The 15,254-nt window shown below is 45.1% G+C and overlaps 1 long non-coding RNA gene across 2 annotated transcripts in view; it reads left to right on the top strand.

Moving 5' to 3' along the window:
* Positions 1-15,254, top strand: part of LOC134521162 (uncharacterized) — a 59,684-nt gene that overhangs the window by 18,214 nt on the left and 26,216 nt on the right. Inside the window, exons 3-5 of one of the 2 annotated variants that reach the window (XR_010072660.1) lie at positions 9,937-10,167; positions 11,571-11,699; positions 13,747-14,007. This is a non-coding gene — a long non-coding RNA (uncharacterized LOC134521162). Of the gene's footprint in view, positions 1-9,936; positions 10,168-11,570; positions 11,700-13,743; positions 14,008-15,254 lie in introns of both variants that reach the window. The other variant, XR_010072661.1, reaches the window with a different exon arrangement.

Genomic DNA, 15,254 nt, shown 5'->3' with positions numbered 1-15,254 from the left:
GTGCCTCTTTCCAGCACCGGGGCCACCTCTTCCCATTTCCCCACTGTCTACTGTAGGATCCCCCCAACAGTCATTGGAGATGGGAGCGTGTCTCCCCTCTTCGTTCCACCCCATTTAGTTCAGGGAAATAGTCGTATTTCTGCTGCGTGAAATTAGTGCAAGGGAAGAATGATACAGTAGAGAAGGTCTCCCTCTTGTTAGGTCTTCTCCTAGGTTCTTGGGAGCGTCTGGATGATACTTTGTGGACACATTTACATGCGTGACTGCTACACGTTGTTTTTCATTGAAAATGGACAGTTTCAATGACTTTTAGATCAAATTTTGAAGGTTTAAAAATGTAATACGTTCTGTATGTGTGATATGTCTTTTCCTTTACAAAGGGAGGAAAGGATGTAGCAAATCTTAGAAATGAACATAACATGACAATTTTGCAAACCACCATGAAATGAGGATTTATTAGTTTGTTGATCTCCCCCGGGGACCCGAGTGCAATGAAAGCAGGAATTGTGCTGACTCGGGTGGAAGTGAGGAACACGTTCAGCTTGAAGGCAAATGGTTTTGCTGCGCAATCCAGGGATGTAGGCTGGATGAGCTCAACTGTCACTCACTCTGTTAATCCCTCAAATCTTTAGCACTTGAGGATTAATTTTTCTAAATATTGTGCCAAATATAATAGTCTCTCTATCTCTCGCACTATTAGACGTGTATGAACTACAAGGAGCCTTTTGTCTCCCTAATGGGATTCAGCCCTAATTCTGAAGTCATAAAGCATGAGTTTAAAATAGAACAACTTGAAAAAAAAAAAAAAAACCAAAACATTTTCCACTGGTAGAAAGGTGACAGCCGGACAGTTGTAAAGCCCTGATCCTGGGTTCTGCTCCTGCCCTTTACACCAGTCCTAAGGCAGAAACAGGGTGCGTAATAGTTGTGCTTGCTTGTTCCTGCTTTATCCTGGTGGAGATTTCCAGGATGTCAAAGAAGAGGTAGCAGTGTCATGGTGCCATTCTGTTGCCATATCCTGATTTGGTGGCGTGGGGATGGTGGTGTTGGGGTGGAAGGGACACCTGGATGGGATGCACCCAGGTGTAATAATAATGCTGGGCAAGCGAGCACGTGTAAGTGAGAACAACTTCTGGGACTCATAGTTACGCGACAGAGGGTGGCTGGTCCAAGTAAGACAATCCTGATCATTTTAACAGAAGAGCTGGACTTTCAGTTGAGATTTTATGTTTACAGTGCTGTTAGGGCTTTCTGTTCTCTTGGGGACAGCCTCTTACAGCTAGGGAGTGCAATCAGAGAGCTGACCTTGTACTATTACACTTCCTTACCGTCCTAGCTTCAGCCACGTATGGCAGGTTATAGGGAATCAGGCCCTAGGACTTGTCTTTGGGCTCATGGGGTGGTGGCATTGAGTGCTGATAGCCATATACTTTCCTGCTGTGGTACTGCCGTCCTGGCTGGGCAGTCAGGCACAGCTGGTGGAAGCGAATAACAATACGATTTCTCACTTCAGAATTGTCTCACTTGGCATTCGTGCCTTTATGAAGCAACTATTGCCATTTTCCCTTTCTCTGCTGTATCCCTAACAGCGCCTGCGGGTGACAAATCGTAATCAATTACACTATTACTTTTAACGTGGGCTGTATTGATTACCTGGACTCTGCTCCGGGTAGGCCTGAGATATCTTGCTTCAAACTGTTCTTTTCTCTTGGCACCAAGAATCAGTGCGTGGCGCATTGAAATGAACTCGAATTAGAGCAGGCGGCGTGTGATGTGCTGAGTGACAGGCCACCGCTTGCTGGGAGGCCAGCAAAATTTGCAGCGCGCTGGGAGGGGATGTAGGGGCATACGCCAGCAGCCTTCTGCTGAAGCTCCCTGCCAGAGACCTCGCTCCCAGCCCTCGGGAAAACTCCTCCTGATACAACCTGTGCTGAGAGCTCGAGCTCAGGCATGTGGGTCACCATGGCTTCCCGGGAAAGCCTCTCTGCCTCCTAGGTACTTTCTGCCTACCAAATCTCATCACAATAAATTTGGTTTTTTATATTTTTTTTCCTTTTTTTTTTTCTGTATCCAGTTGGCTTTATCCAGATCACCTTCCGCTGGGCTGCCTTATTCCCCTTCTGACTTTCCCCATATTCATGTATAAATACTGAAAGGGTGGGTGTCAGGGGCACGGGGCCAGGCTCTTTTCAGTGGTGCCTGGGGACAGGACAAGGGGTAACAGGCACAAACTTGACCATGGGAAGTTCCACCTCAACATGAGGAGGAACTTCTTTGCTGTGAGGGTGGCAGAGCCCTGGCACAGGCTGCCCAGAGAGGTGGTGGAGTCTCCGTCTCTGGAGACATTCCAAACCCGCCTGGAGGCGTTCCTGTGCCACCTGCTCTGGGTGACCCTGCTCTGGCAGGGGGTTGGACTGGATCATCTCCAGAGGTCCCTGCCAACCCCTGCCAGTCTGGGATTCTGTAGTTTCTGTGATTCTTTGCAGCCCCAATAAGGTATTGGGCTAGGAGCTGGTCCCTGTGGGACTCTTAGAAAAGCTTTGCTCATTGATGATATCCTGCTGTACTTGGGGTTTCAAACGTGTATTTTTGTTGGTTTAGTATCCTTTTGTGATAACTTTTGCCAGGCTGCCTTGGTGTATTTTTAGTTTCTAAACCAGAAAAATGCCCTATGATACCAAGTCAAATAGCTGATGAAATATTCTCTATGAGAAAACTGAAACTCGCCAAATTAAAAGATGTTTGCAAGAATGAATAGATTACAAATAATCTAACCATTCTGAAAACAAAGTAGGGAAAAAAATCTGAAATAGCAACAATGAACAAGTTTCATTTTTCAACTGTAAAGGACCTTTTCTTTTGAAATATTAGCTCATTTATACTTTCTGAGAAGTCAAACTTGAGGTAAAGCATTCTGCTTTCACAGCTCCAAAACATTTTAGGTTAGTGACTGCTTTTCTCGCTATATAAAGTTTGGGATGGCAAAGAATGTAGAATTATAAATAAATAAATAAATATTTGGAACAGTGTCAGATTGCTTCCTGGTCAGAACTACCTAAGTCCAGGATATTAACATTTTCATTACAGCAATGAAACCTGCAGTTTTACCCCAAATGATGATAATGAGTTAGCTTTGAAGGTGCAAAGTGAAATAAAAATCTTTAAATTCAGAGCCAGTTGAGATTTTCACACATTTACTTTTAGGTGAAAGTGAATGCAGAAATATAGGAACACTGGATGCAAATGGTTTCACTGCTGCCGTTCGTAGCAATCCAAGAATAAGTGGATATCTTTCTATAAAACTGATCTAACGAGATTTTGAAATAAAAGGGTCGTCTTTATTGGAGCATTAATTAGATTCTTTGAAAAAAATGGGTAGCTAAAATTTTTGGTCTGTCAGCGCCCTAGGAAAGACAGAAAACCTGTTACTAAATGTCTGTTAAAAGTATAACAAGATCGTGTAACTAGAAACTGAAGAAGTCAGCGAAAATCAGAAAGCAAGCAGGCCATTTTTAAAGTGAGATTAATTAACCATTGAAATAGCTTCCTAAGGGGCACAGTAACTTTTCTACCACTGAAAGTCCTTAGCTCAAGGTGGAATGTCTTTTTCAAGAAGATTCTGTAACAGTGCAAATTGTTCAACTATCTCTAGGGGTCGTGGGGTGAAATGCTGTGTTATGCAGGAGTTCAGATTAAAGAGGATCGCCACCTTCTCCTTTGGCCTTGGCATCCGTGGGTTCCAGACTTCATGGAATGGGTAAGAGTCAGGTCTGCAAGCTGAGACTTTGGGAAGCCGAGGCTTTGGAAACCAAGACTTTGAAGGACATGTGGCGTACGTGTGTGGGGTGTACTGATGTGCAGCTCTGTGCAGGTGGAGCACAGTGGTCCATTGTGAGCTCCAGCTGGAGCAAATCATGTCCAGGGAGGTTGCAAGATGAAGCAGGCTTTGTCCTGTGGTTTGCGCTTGTTTAGTTTTTCTTATCCCTTGTCTAGTTTTTCTTATTAGGTCAAGGGAGGAGATTCTGCCACTCTACTCCACTCTGGTGAGACCCCACCTGCAGTACTGTGTCCAGCTTTGGAGTCCTCAGCACAAGAATGACATGGACCTATTGGAGGGGTTCTAGAGTTGGTCATGAACATGATCCAAGGGCTGGAGCCCCTCTGCTGTGAGGACAGTCTGAGAGAGTTGTGGGGGTTCAGCCTGGAGAAGAGAAGGCTCCAGGGAGAACTTAGAGCCCCTTCCAGTCCCTAAAGGGGCTCCAGGAAAGCTGGGGAGGGACTTTTTACAAGGGCATGTAGTGATAGGATGAGGGGCAACAGCTTCAAACTGGAAGAGAGGAGATTTGGATTAGATATCAGGAAGCAATTCTTTGCTGTGAGGGTGGTGAGCCCCTGGCCCAGGTTGCCCAGAGAATCTGTGGCTTGCCCCATCCCTGGAGGTGTTCAAGGCCAGGCTGGACAGGGCTTGAAGCAACCTGGTCTGGTGGGAGGTGTCCCATGGTAGGGTTGCTGGAACTAAGATGATTTTTAAGGTCCCTTCCAACCTAAACCATTCTGTGATTCTATGATCCCTTCCTGTTGCTCCCACACCTTTTGAGCGACTGCTGCTTGCAAAGCCACTGTTAAACTCTGCCATCGCTGAACCCGCATTAACCTGAAGGCATTAGAGAAATCGGTTGGAAAGCTCAGAACATTCTTGGAGGTCAGGAAAAAGACTCTTATAAATGACAAAGAAGAAAATAGGAGTCAATGAGACACAATGGTAGAGGAAAAATATTCTCTTTTAGAAAATCCAGTGGCTGAGGAAATTTCCCAGAGAAAGGAGAATAAGGTGCTTCCTACATGACAGTGAATGACAGCTTCTTCGTGTACTGTGGCTTGAAAGTTACATTTTTCCCCCTGAGAAGCAAGTGAGAAAGGAGAGACTAACTCTTTTCTCAGAACATGAATGTTCACGCACATCCCAGCTCTTCTCTATTTTGGTGTTCTCCATTTCAAGTCCAGATCTTCCTCCGCTTCTGCTGAACCCTGCACCAGTCTTTGTTGCACAAGATTTGAATGAAAAAAAAGACAGGGGAAAAGAGGAATGGACCAACCTTCTGCTTCCTGCCCTAAAAGTAAGTGCTCCTGGTTCCCTCCATGTCACCGGTTGCTGCAGCCCTTGGGTGGTGGATCATCAGCAGTGGGAAATATGATCCCCAGTGACACCAGGAGCTTCATCATGGAGACACAACCATGCACCGTGGTGAAACTAGGAGGTGCCTGGTGCATTTACTGCTTCACAGGATTAAGGACTGTGGGTCTCTGCAAGCACTCCTGGAAAAGGGAAAACACAACCCAAGGCAGAGCATAGGGTGCTTTGTGAGGAGTGAGGTCCCGGCCACCCCATGGAGTAAGAGGCCCTCCTCAGGCTCCTGTGGCTAGCTCTGGTTTTCCAGGAGTCTCCTCCCAGTCTTCTGACCCAGCGTGAAGTGGATGAAACTGCCCTGAGCAGGACAACACAGATTCTCCACCACCCTCAGCCAGAGAGATGGAGCACTGGTGGGCCAGGGCCACCACAGTTTTATGTCCTTCTCTTCATGCACTGAAAAGGAAGAAGAACTGGCTGCAGTGTCCGATCCTGGACCATCCGACCTCCCCTGTGCATATTTACATGTTTGCAGGGTTCGGGCCTTGCACAGTCTGCAGCCAGTTCTGCCTGTCCCGTTTGCTGTCACTCTGTCCCGTCCAAGTATGGGCTTTATCCTGCCTAATACCTGCTGCGGTATTTTTGTGTTTCCTTCTGATGTCTAAGGATGAAAAAGGTATCTGAAAGGAGGACACATGGTTTGTAGCAGGCGAAATATAATATGCAATTTTCTGAGCGCGTATGAAGCCCCTTAGGCAACGGTTACGCCATCTCAAAGCAAGGTTTGGTGAAATAGCTCGTGTTGGTTTCTTGGGGGTTATAACTTCTTAGCAGGGAAATCCCTGGGTGCGCTGCCTCTTTCCCTTGACTGTCTAGTTTAACATCTTGTTTGCTTTTGTCTTGTATTATTTTTTTCTTTCCTCTTTTTCGGCGAGCCTTACTCACTGACTCTCCTGTTGGTTTTGATGCCCGAGTCATGGCTTGTGAGGCGAACGGGGTGCTGCAACGGGGAGGCTGCTGTCGGTCGGTCCATCTCTTCTTCTCGTTCCCTTCTCTAAATTCAGCTTCACAGGGTAACGGATAAAAACTACAACCCTTCCCTGCAGGTCTCGTGATGGCCTTGATCTTTGTGGTTTTTCAGCTCCAGCCCCATAAACCGTCGAAGCTAACCTTGCAGCTGCGTCCTGCTTGGCTCTCCCGCACAGGTCAATCTCATTTCTAGTTTTGATTGTTACGGTTTAAAGATAGAATTTCCCTTTCTTGCTTCACAGCATTCAAATGCTAATTAGATCCCTTAAATGTCTAGGAAGTTATCCCAGTTTACACATATATGGTTTATTAACTCCTGCTCATTTCAGACCTTTTCTTTGATGTAGGCTAATGGAATTATTCTTTTAGAATCACTTTAAAAGGTGACTTTTCTCTCTTTTTTTTTTGCTGGATGATGTTTCTCCGAAACACGTTTGTGACTCCTTGCCTTTGGAAAAAATACCTGCTTTTCCATGGGCTAATGTCGAACGTTCCTGGAGTTGCGTGCAACAGATAAACAGCTGCTTTCTATTTGCGGCAACTTACTTTTTCAAGTTCACGCTTCTACTTTCCTGCTGAAGCAATATTTATTTTCCCTCCCTTTCCATAGCTGCACGGCTAATAAGACGGAGCAGACCAGGTTCGCAAAAATTAATCTGCCTAGAGAATACGGTCGTGTGAGCCAGCATTTGTTTCCAGCTGTTTTCTTGTCATTAGCTTTTAATTTCAACAACTACCTGCTTGTGCCTCTCCTCTTCCCCCCCCACATCCCCCCCCCCCCCCCCCTCAGGTATTTTGCGCTGTTATTGTGATTGTCAGTTCTGTTCTGCTTGAAAGGTTTCAGTGTATGTTGCCATGGTTACAGGTGCCAGAATTGGAAATAAATGAAGGGGGTATCAAGGCACCGTTGTGACTCTGATGGAGGCTTAGCACTAAGATGGTAGCTATTACTTCGCTGGATTCCACATTATTTGATGACAGATCCATTTTAATAGAATATTTAAATGCTTGCGTGAATATAGATTGCACTAAAATGGAATTATGCAGAACTGGATTTAAAGTAAATTAATTTTTTTTAACAGTATTTTTTTTTTTAATGAGTGCATAGCCTTTGGGACAGTCTGCAAGTAAGCAAACAGGGTGTCTAGAACATCTCCTTCTGCATGAATGGTATGATCATACTTGATTATATCTGCCACTGGAGTATGGAAGAGTATTGGGTATGTTTCTTTCCAAAAGTTCAACGAGAAAAGAGAAAAACTTTTTTTAGGAAGTAGGCAGCTTCTTCAGAATGGTTTCCTAAACCTGAATGAGGAAGGCACTTGGAAATTTGGTGCTCGCTGTCTCTCTCTTATGGTCTGTGTAGTAGTAACACTTGCTTCTGAAGGCTTGCAGGAGGCTCACGATGGAGACGACATGAGGGTTCTGCAAAATCCGAGTTCCTCCTTCCTTTTCTCATTTTACAGTCTTGAGACGTAAGCCAAAGCCAGGCCAACTCAATGGAGAAATTCCTAACGACAACAGTGAAATCTGAATCAAATCTTAGGTCAGTTTTTTAGCAACCTTTTCCCACATTGTTTAAAATCTGTTTTAAGCCCTTTTTTTTCTATCAGATTGTCCCAATCAGTCCATCCCTCTCAGTGTGCATCCATGGGTAATGTGTTTCATGTGTTCTTTAACCAGGGGGATGGGCGAAATGTGGAAACGCTGCTAAATGTTTAAAATGGGTGGTAATCACACACTTATCCCAAAGAAAGTTCCTAACTGGAACTTGGATTTTCCTTTATTGGTGATATCTGGCCCCACTGAATCAAGCTGAAAAGCTCCTGCCCATGTGAAAGGAAATGGTGTGTGAGTATATACAGGTATACATTTATACACACGTGTAGTTATGCATGGTTAATTCAAATCTTCATCTTTTTGAAGTAGTTTTACACAGAAAGCTGTGGCTTTCTAGTTTCAGAAATGTTGTTTTGAAGCCAGCAGAAAGAGGGCAAAAGGTATGGTATTCTTATAGCATTGATTAGTGATTAAAATTGGAGGGTAATAGTAATATGACATTTTACTAAAGGTCAAGGTTTTTACAATAATTCAATTTATCTTCTGTAAAATGCAGGTAACTGGAACAAGTTGAAGGCAGTTACTGTATTCATCCTTTCCCCTAATTTTGTCTTCATTTCTTATTAACCCTTCCTCTAGTAAAATTGCTCAACGAGAGCATTCTTCCTCTAGCCATTGGGCTTAATCTTGTGGAATAGCTTTGATAATACTGTTATAAATGTGGAACTTGGAAAATAGCCCCTCCAGAAAATGCAGAACTTGCGTTTACCCTCGTCAGAGAGTTTGCATTTGTTCTTGAAAGCTGGCTCCCTTCTGAGGTGGGTTAGAAATAGGGCTGTACGGCGACCCCAGTGGGGTAGGCAGTAAGTGTCTGCGATCTGGTTCTGTAGTTGGAAAGCGGGAGGTGCCTTTAGTGTCTCTCTTAGGTGACTCAGTCCCGTTTGGGCATAAAACAGGTAGATGTGACTGTCTGGAGAAGGAGGATTTAGGCTGTGGAGTGAATCTGCTACAGGAAGGAACAAAGCTTGGGAAAGAGATGGAACTTTTCTTTATTATTATTATTTTTTTATTAATGAATGTAGATCCTAAAAGGGAACTGAGATTTAAACCCTCCAAAATCACAAGTTCCTAAAAAAATAATTAAGACAGAGTTTAACCATGTAATTCTGTGTCACAGAGCCATAAAAACTACGCCTGGCGGCCAGAGCATCTCCGAGACCATAGTTACTGAGGTTTCACCAGTGCAGTCAGTTCGACATACAAAGTCCAACTTGTCAATTGTAGTTGCGGTCACCTTTTGTACACCTTGTGGCACTTATAGAAGGGCTAGTGGCTGTACCGTTTCCACTGCCTGAACTGGCTGATATGGAGTAGCCAGGGTAACTCTGCGCAGCACTGAAATATGCTTTGCAGCCCCCCGCCCCCATCAGTGCCCTACTCATATTTGTGAATTCTGCTCCACCAGCTGGATACCTAAAAGCTCAGCCCTTAAAAGTCCCTTTGTCAATCTGGGCCTAAATTTTTAACTCTATATACTGTAGAGACTTTGTCTGGGGGAAGCTCGAGAAAGCAGCATCTGCTTTGTTTGAGCACTTGCTTTGTCTGAGCACTCACTCGGCAAACACCCAAAACTTCCACAAAACCGGGGATCATATTTTCCTGTGATGTTGCAATCGCCCGTCGTTAGGTTGGGAGACATTTGTGCACGTGGGATAAAAGGAGCTGCATCAAAATCAGTGTTTACACAAACTCCGTAAACAAAGCAGCATCTGCTTGGCTAGCTGCAGTGCTTCAATTCACTGCGACACCTAATTGTTGTCAAACTGTTGTGTTTTCCTTGACGCTGAATATAATTTACAGGCAGAGGTAAATGTAACACCCCTTCATCTGATGAATGAGCAGGGCAACCGTTTTATGCTTGACTTTAAAATTTTGACTGTGGTTTGTCCCCGATGAAAATAAACTCGTGGAAAATACTTGGCCGTGTTCCCTCCCTGCGCCAACTCTGGGAATTATTGCTGCGCAGGGCGACAACGACCACTAGTGGCTAAAGCTATTTTTTCCAAAATTGCTAAAACTGCCAGGGAAAAGTCATGGATTTGATACATTGACTTAATGCTATTGGATGGATTTGGTGTGCTATGAGATAAAAACCTGTCAGTGTTTTTGTAAGGTGCACATATTCTTGTTCACAGCTGTGATTTCTCTCCTTTTCCCAGGACTGCTCCAAGGTCTCCTCCAGCTGGCCGCATGGTCGGTATTAACGCAGACTGCTCCAGGCCCACTTCTCCCTCCAAATTACTCAATTTTGCTTTTACTGTGTTCTTTGCTGGTTCAGCTGCTATATTGATACAAGTCGCAAGCACAGCGCAAGGTCTTCAGCAGCAAACTGTGGAGTAGCTTCCAGCCATTGCCCCGATATGGAGAATCCGGGCTTTCCCCCCATTTAGGTATGCTGCATCAGCCCTTGGTACTGCAGTTCTTGCTTCTCCTGTTGGTTAGCATCTTCTGCCGCTTGTCTTTCATGCACTTTTTAATGGGTTAATTATTTTATCCGTATGCTAAGCACACACTAGAGCGCCAGTCATTAGTGATACCACGTGTTGAGTTCACTCTACACATTGTGGCTGGAGAGCTGCCTGGCAGAAAAGGACCTGGGGGTTCTAATTGACAAGCGGCTGAACATGAGCCAGCAGTGTGCCCAGGTGGCCAAGAAAGCCGATGGTATCCTGGCTTGTATTAGAAATAGTGTGACCAGCAGAAGTAGGGAGGTGACTGTCCCCCTGTACTCAGCACTGGTGAGGCCACACCTTGGGTATTGCGTCCAGTTCTGGGCACCTCAATACAAGAGAGATATCGAGGTGCTGGAGCGAGTGCAGAGGAGGGCAACGAAGCTGGTGAAGGGCCTGCAGAATAAATCTCATGAGGAGCGATTGAAGGAGCTGGGACTGTTTAGTTTGAGGAAGAGGAGGCTGAGGGGAGACCTCATCACTCTCTACAACTACTGGAAAGGACATTGTAGAGAGGTTAGTGCTGGTCTCTTCTCACAGGTAGTTAGCAATAGAACAAGAGGGAATGGCTTTAAGCTGCAGCAGGGTAGGTTTAGGCTGGACATTAGGAAAAAATTTTTCACAGAAAGAGTGGTCAGACACTGGAATAGGCTGCCCAGGGAGGTGGTGGAGTCACCATCCCTGAATGTGTTTAAGAGTAGTTTAGATGTGGTGTTGGGGGATATGGTATAAGGGAGAACTTTGTAGAGTGGAGTTGATGGCTGGACTCGGTGATCCCAAGGGTCTTTTCCAACCTAAATGATTCTATGATTTTTAAATGCTATATTTAGGCATTTCCTGGTCTGCGCGTCTTCCTTGAACAATACCATAGGTATCTCACGTAGGCCTTTTGTTAGTTCTTTAGTGGGACCTGGGCATCCTGCTTGTTAGTCTGTTACCTAGCTGCTCATCCTTCGTGCTCACAGGCTCCCCATGACTTCCCTTGCACAGCCACAATAATTATACATCATTCTTTCCGGCGCAAGTCTGTAAGTCTGTAGTGTTTCATGGACAGATGATGCAGAATGCTACGAAGATAGTATCTCTCCAGGCCAGGGACTGTTTTACCCTCTGCTTGTTTTGCATTGCCAACAACATTTGCGGTGAAACTGAGCCCACCGAAGCATGAAGTCAGCTCCGATGAGGTGAAGGGACCACAGAGCATCCAGTCCCTTTTGCCTTTCCCTAAATGACTTTAATACAGTGCAGGGCACTGGGAATCAGCCTTCATACATCCCTACCTCAAAATGATAGTCCTGCTGCCCCCCTGCGCCCCTTTTTAAAATCGCTGTGCTCTCTTGCAGGAGTTACTGCAGTACCACATGGCAGAGGAAGGTGGCACAGGAGGAAGAGGAATCAGAGACACGTTAATGAACAAAGCTGCTGGAGTTCAGCTTGGGCACTGCTCGTCCTCTGCTGCCATTCAGCCCAGGGTAAACTTAGTCGAAACAGGGCAAGGAGCGTGAAACAGAATAAAACGTCCGAATAAAATATAGATAATATGAAGGGCAAGCAGAACCTGAGCTTTATCTCCCCGTAAGCTCTTTGTGGTTCCTCCTGTTACTCCAAATACCAGTCTGTGAACTGAGTTTTGCACTGGTTCGGTTGGTGCGCTGGGGGGCTCCAGCAAGGACAAGAAAGTCATCTGATCCATAGTGGAGCTAATTTCCCCTATCCATGCAAATGCGTGTAAGTCACTTTATTGTTAATGAGCTGCAGGCGTGAGTGGAAGGGGAATGTGCTCCCCAGCTGACTTTACGAGACAGTGTGTAGTTATTGTTCTGAATGGTCTCTGCAATGTGTAGTTGAACCCAAGCCAGGGGCATAGTGCCAAAAGAAAGGGGGAAAATACTTAAGGCAGACAGTTTGCCAGTAGCTTAAGCAGCTGTCAACTAGTTGTTCCAGGAAAATATAAATATTTAAGATTAATGATACCTGGCTCTAACTCTCTTTCTGTGTATAATACGTAATAATATCTGTGTTGCTATATGATGCGTGTGTTGTATTTAGAGATGATTATTAATTTAAACTGCTCAACAGTGTGAGCAAAAAGATGATGATTGACTGAACACCAAACGCAAAAGCTACATCCTGTATTTACAAGAAAAGTTATTTCTTCCCAGTTGGCCATGGTGGGAGGTAAGGGGTGGTTCTCTGGTTAGGGCACCCACTTGGGCTCTGAAGCTCTGCACTGAATCCTCCCGTGGGGAAACTCCTTTCCAGGAAGCCCCAAATCCCCTTTTTACTGAAACGCTCCCTCTGAGACCCAAAGAATGACTACGTAAGTGGTTAATGCCTAGCTACATAGTTAATTTCCACTGAAAGAGACAGAATAAAGGGGAATTTCTTCCTTCTTTAGGGGACTATTAGGATACATGTTAAGGAGCTATATCTATCAGCAGGGAATCATATCCACAACTAAGGGAAAACTTTGGGAATTTCCCCTTATCCTTCTTTGATTTTAATTGACATATAAATTTTAAACAGCTTATACTAGATGGTCAGAAGACAGAAAGAAAAGTCCAAAGACGTGATGGAATTTTTTTTTCTATGTCTGCTTTTTGAGAACAGGGAGAGTACAGGAATGGTTGGGCCCGTAGTCCCATAGAAGGGCTTCTACGGGTATGTCAGCCAGAAAAGGAAGCTCAAAGAAAGCATATCCCCCTGATGAGCAGGACCAGCAAACTGGTAACAACAGATGAGGACAAGGCTGTAGTAGTCCACAAGCCTTTTGGCTCAGTCTTCCCTGGCAGCCTCTCTTCCCACACCTCAAAGGTGATTCTGTGGTCTGGGAGGTGACTCTATCCCTCTGCTCCGCTCTGGTGGTACCACACCTGCAGTGCTGCCTCCAGTTCTGGAGCCCTCAGCACAGGAAAGACAAGGACCTGTTGGAGAGAGGAGGCCACAGAGATGCTCCAAGGGCTGGAGCCCCTCTGCTGTGCGGACAGTCTGAGAGAGTTGGGGGGGTTCAGCCTGGAGAAGAGAAGGCTCCAGGGAGACCTTAAAGCCCCTTCCAGTCCCTAAAGGGGGCCTACAGGAAAGATGTGGACGAACTTTTTAGCAGGGCCCGTTGTGATAGGACAAGGGGTAATGGCTTTAAAACTAAAAGAGGGTAGATTTAGACTAGATATAAGGAAGCAATTTTTTACCCTGGGGGTGGTGAGACACTGGCCCAGGTTGCCCAGAGAGATTGTGGATGCTCCATCCCTGGAAATATTCCAGGCCAGGCTGGACGAGGCTCTGAGCAACCTGATCTAGTTGAAGATGTCCCTGCTCATTGCAGGGGGGTTGGACTAGATGGCCTTTAAAGGCCCCTTCGAACCCAAACTATTCTGTGATTTCAATCTCCATCCTTTCATAAATGGGTTGATTCTTCTTGGGTTTTTCTGGCTAACCAAAATGGGAAAAATCTTTATTCCTTCCTGCGAGAAATCTCCGAAATCTTGACATGCACACTGATTTCTGTTTCTTTGTTAGTAGGTTGAACCTTGGCTAGCGATCACATTCAAGCAGCCTCTGGGATGGACACGGTGGTGTTAGCTGGCTCTCCAGATGTCCCACCTGTGTTGGAAAAAGTTGGTCGTTGATTCTGGGCTGAAGAAAAGTCACCAGTTTTGGAGCAGCCAATGTGGCCTTTATGGTTCTGTACCTTCAGGAGCTCCTTTTCTCATCCCCCTCTACTCGTGGATCGGTGGAGCTGAATGCTGGAGCTGAAATTAGAGCATCCCCATGGTAGTTCAGGTGAGTATGGGAAAGCCGTGCCCTTGTGCAGGCTGGCTGACAGGGGATAGCTTCCGCTGCAGGACACGCTTAGGAATATTAGATGTCTTAAATGTTAACACATGGGGCATAAAAAAATTCATCCTTAGCAGAGAGAATTTGGCTCAGGTTCCTTCCTCCACTAAGGGACCCAAAAATAGTTCAGAGTCTTTTTTCTATGCAAATGAATGTATTGTTATAAATCCATTTTCTCATGAAAGATATGTTTGGAAAACATTTCACTGTTTCCAGTGTTTGCCCCATATTAACTGGCAGCTTGGACACGTGTATTTAGCATTTGAATGAAGCTAGATTGTTTCTGTATTGGAACAGGTCCTCACTCTCTGAATTAAAATACTCTTACATAGCCTCTCTTATGGCACTGGTTTAATTTGTTCCCAGTTGCTAGTCCTATTAGGGGGCTCTTTGGAGAGCCCGTGTTAATCTGCTCTTAGAAATTTGTAGAGATTCATCTGAAAATCAGCCTAATTGGAGTGCTTCATCGCCGATCCTTCCTGTGCCAATGCACTTAGCTCTGATGTGCATTAAGCCACTATGTTGAATAAAATGTCCTTGGGATTGGTTCATGTTAAAGGTAGGCTTTTATCCGATTATGTAAATTTTGCTCTGTAGGGACTGTTCCTGATGGCCCTTCTAATCACCCAGGCAAAAGAGTGCTGCTTACACCTTTAGGTAAAGGCATGTGTATCGATGACAAAGTGTTTGCTTTGCCAGAGCATCCCCGTTACACCAGTAAAACCTTCCTGCTTCCTTCTCCCTCGTGGTCTGGGAACAAGCGAGACCACACGGCTTATCACAGCCGAAGACAAACAGCTTAAATGACACAGGTGCTGGAGTGTGAGTACTTCTCCCAAAGCGTCAAACTATTTCAGATGGCCTTTTCTAGGAAACCATGGTGCGCTTGTGGACGTTTCATATATGGAAAAAAAAAAAGAAAAAAAAATTTAATTAATTAATCAGTTGAGTCTGAGTTAGGTGTTGGGAGCTATCAGTTCAGCCAAGGAAAAGTCACTGCGGAGGCAGGGTGACCAGCCTTCTCACCATCGCATCCAGAAAAAGGGAAGTTGCGTTTCATTTTAAACACTTTTGCGTGTGCAACTTCTAGCTTTTCACCTGCTTCTCTTCTGCTTTTCCCTCTGGTAGCGTGGCACAATTGTGGTCATTTCAGCGGCGTGTTAGCAGGTGGCAGTCTCGATCAAGTTTTGAAA

Source organism: Chroicocephalus ridibundus, chromosome 9, assembly GCF_963924245.1.
Source record: "Chroicocephalus ridibundus chromosome 9, bChrRid1.1, whole genome shotgun sequence".
NCBI classification, from domain to species: domain Eukaryota; kingdom Metazoa; phylum Chordata; class Aves; order Charadriiformes; family Laridae; genus Chroicocephalus; species Chroicocephalus ridibundus.
Note: the sequence above shows the minus strand (reverse complement) of the source record. Positions and strands in the feature narration are given on the sequence as shown.